The sequence below is a fragment of the Aphis gossypii genome, chromosome X (assembly GCF_020184175.1).
Source record: "Aphis gossypii isolate Hap1 chromosome X, ASM2018417v2, whole genome shotgun sequence".
In the NCBI taxonomy this organism is placed as follows: Eukaryota; Metazoa; Arthropoda; class Insecta; order Hemiptera; family Aphididae; genus Aphis; species Aphis gossypii.
In genome coordinates this window covers 24247049-24250633 of record NC_065533.1, presented here as the reverse complement: position 1 = coordinate 24250633, position 3585 = coordinate 24247049, and the positions used below count along the sequence as shown (strand labels likewise).

Genomic DNA, 3585 nt, shown 5'->3' with positions numbered 1-3585 from the left:
TTTTGGCTTGAAAATATATTTTTATCACCAAACAATCGACCTCACTTGATTAGGCACTGGACATCGGCGTGATGGATATTGATGATTGCTATTTGCAGAGAGATCAAAGTATGGCGAAGTTTCCATCGTCGTACAAACACAATATACACTTGAAGACCAGGACATCGCTATTAGTTTATTAGTTTAAATCGGTCCCACCGCAATCATAGCAATATGCCTTTTTATGTAATTTATCGAATTTAGAAATATTGAATGTTTGTAGTATTGCATATTTTTGTGAGGGTACGTTATTATTATTATCATCATCACAGCTAGTGAAGGCGATATTTCTATAGAATTACATTATTATCTAATTTACGATTTTACACTGTGCCTGTACCTACACTCTCGAAGAGTAGGGATGGATTCCTTCAGTAGTTCATCAATTTGTACCCTTTGATACCAACGCAGTTCGTGTTGACGGCGAATTAAAGCGATTGTTTGATATTGACTGAACGGAAATCTATTTTCAACTTGTGGTGTTTAATCGAATGATATTACTTGGATAATACCTAATTTGTATTCCCCCACTGGTACATTTGGAAAGAAATGGTATTTTATTGCGTCAATGGTATCGTAATTGATTTTGTCTTTCGCCACTATAATACCTATAGTCAATATACCATTGAACTTTCTATTTGGTATGTACCCAATAAATTTAAACGTCTCCTACAAGAATTTAAATTGGTGTTTCGAGTAATTATTTCATCGATTTTGGATTGTCTACATTATTCGAATAGTGTCTGGCTTTTAATTTCACTGCACTACTATTCTAGGTACTACAGAATCTAAAATAGTAAGCTATTCAATGTAGCCTTTAGTTGATAATCAACTTAGTGGTTTTGTGACTATAACATATATGTAGTAATTGTGTACCTATATTATATTGTATAAAAGCCAAATGCCATCACTATAAATCGCTGATTGCGCTACTTCTCAAACACTACAAAACACACAAATTCAACTTTGGAATAGTCGATCTTCTAACGTGCAATAAGAAGGAACATTTAAAAGATGTACTTACATAGGGATTCTGTTTCGACAAACGGAAATCAAATAATTTTTTGTGTTTGCGTAACGCTGCCATCTCGATTACAGAAACTCAAATAAATACCTAGCTTTATTATAATTGGATATAATTTTACACCTGTAGGTATTTTAAATTCGATCAAAATCATTCGAATGAATGCATGTTAAAAATATGAGTTTTAGTTTACATTTTAATAAACGATGTTTGAGATGTGATAAATCCAATGGCAATATTTAATTTTTCACGAGCAACGTGCCGTGCAACATCAGCTATAATTAATCAATATAATATCTCCTATATAAAATCAAAATGCAACTTAAAAGGATGACCCTTATGTAAATCTGAAGTTTCGAACAATTATCGTAAAATGTTTATCATTATACTCATTAGATTCAGCAAGATCAATATAGTTGATTCACAAAAAATTAATTTTTTGTTTGTTGATTGTTGCTATTGCTTACAGATAATAAAATAGTTATAAATTATTATGATTGGATACAATAATTGTAAACTTGTGTTTTATATATTTCGTTAAAACAACCTAAATAACTGTGTTAAAAATACTAGGTTAAAATTTACTTAAATGTGTGCATTTAATTTGTCATGAGGCAACGCTGAGTAAAATCAGCTATATAGGCACCTTATATTGTAATATTTTTCAGTCGATATTTATGTATAAATAGCTTATATTTTCTGAAATTTTTGAACGATATTGTTAATCTAAATTCTCATTTCATTTTTTTCTCTTTTAAAATGGCGTTAACTTTAACTGAATGTTTTACTTCGGCTGTAGAATATATGTGCTATAGAACATATTATAAACGTTCACGCATATTATGAATAATTGTACGATATTATACATTGTAAAATAGTTATCGAGATAAAATATACATTATTGATGTATTTTTTTAAATGTCAGTTAGTAGAGGTGTGAATAACCGATAAGCTAGTAATCCATTATATTCATATTTGACATAAAAAAATGCACATAAATATTATACTATTCTGTAATACAGTGGTTCCCAACCTTTTTCGTCTCACTGCATCCTTAGTCGTTTTCTGAAAATCCAGAGGCACCCTGTAGACTACTTCAGTTTTATTTAGCAGTGCATAAGTAGATATCAATATCAATCAAACCGGTATGAACATTAAATAGATTGAGCATCGTAATATTTTTTCAAATTATATGAAACACAATAGGTTTTATATTAAAGCTGCAGTTTTATTACTCATAGTGCTATATTTTTCATGAAATTGTTTTTTCTTAAAAAATATAGTTCAAATAATTTCACGGAACCCTAAATAAAGTTCAGTGTAGTCTATGATAATGTATTATTTAGGAGAATAAAATAAAACAAAATTTTATTTATATTGATCAACACGTTATTTTTAATTAAAACAATATTATAACCTAAAATAAATATAACACAATAAATTATTAAACACTAAAATAAAACACTTATGTTATAACATCGTAACATTTAATAGGTAGTTAATAGCTGATAATAAGAGTGTCTATCAAAGCTCAAATCTATGGGATAAAAATAAACAACATATACTTAAATGATAATAATTTAATAATAATTTTGTATGAAAGCGTACGAGTTGCCAATTTAGCATTTGAGAAAAAAATATTTTCTAAACAAACAGAACGGCTTTTTAATTAGTAAATAATTGTTATCACGATTGCTGTGTCATCTGTGAATACATTTTTCTTTGGATTTATTTTTTAAACCACGTAATAACAATAAAATACATAATTTAACAAACAATAACATACGATTTATAAATTATTATATTAGAGATTTATTATTTAGTACTTAGGTATTTTTTTTTTTTATGCGAAAAAACAATTACATAAATAGCGTTTGGGGTCACAAATAATATTGTTTAATCATAGTTATAATATTATTAAATAAATAAAACCTATGCGTAAACTACACGTCTGCAGTTGTATTCATTAGGTAGTTGAATCGTGAATGTTAATAATGATTTTAATAATATTATTTGATAAAAAAAAAAAAAAAAAATGTATAATAATACTTGCTGTACATAAATAATGGAAATTTACAACTTTGATAAAATGATACATATTTAATATTTTTAGTTTAATTTTGTCGTCGTACATTACTTTACAATGGTTCGTAGTTTCATTAATTTAAAAGTTGATTACGATGTGAAATCTGAAAATGAATTGGTTTTTGTCAACATGAATATTGCATTAAATGTATTGCACATTTACTACATAGTACCTATCTACATATTATTTATTAGGTATATCGAATTTAAACAATGTTTTGTTATATTATACAAATATGCATGTATTTGTAGATATTATACTTAGGTACAAAAGCCATGTATCGTTGCCGCAGTCTATTATAAATAAAATTCTAAACTAAAATTTAAATTTCTGTTTTTTAAAGACAGGATATATATATTACGATATAAGATAATTTCATTATTGTTTTTAATTTAACAAGAAAAGTTCAACACCAAAGTATAATAAGTAAAAATAC

The 3585-nt window shown here is 26.9% G+C and overlaps 1 protein-coding gene across 18 annotated transcripts in view; it reads right to left on the bottom strand.

Moving 5' to 3' along the window:
* Window positions 1-2429: 2429 nt before the first annotated feature.
* The window catches only part of LOC114120994 (twitchin), a 79050-nt gene continuing 77894 nt past the window's right edge, over window positions 2430-3585 (bottom strand). For all 18 annotated transcript variants that reach the window (XM_050207985.1, XM_050207989.1, XM_050208000.1 and 15 more), the window contains one exon: window positions 2430-3252. The gene's annotated coding sequence lies outside the window, so the exon portion shown is untranslated. The remainder of the gene's footprint in view (window positions 3253-3585) is intronic.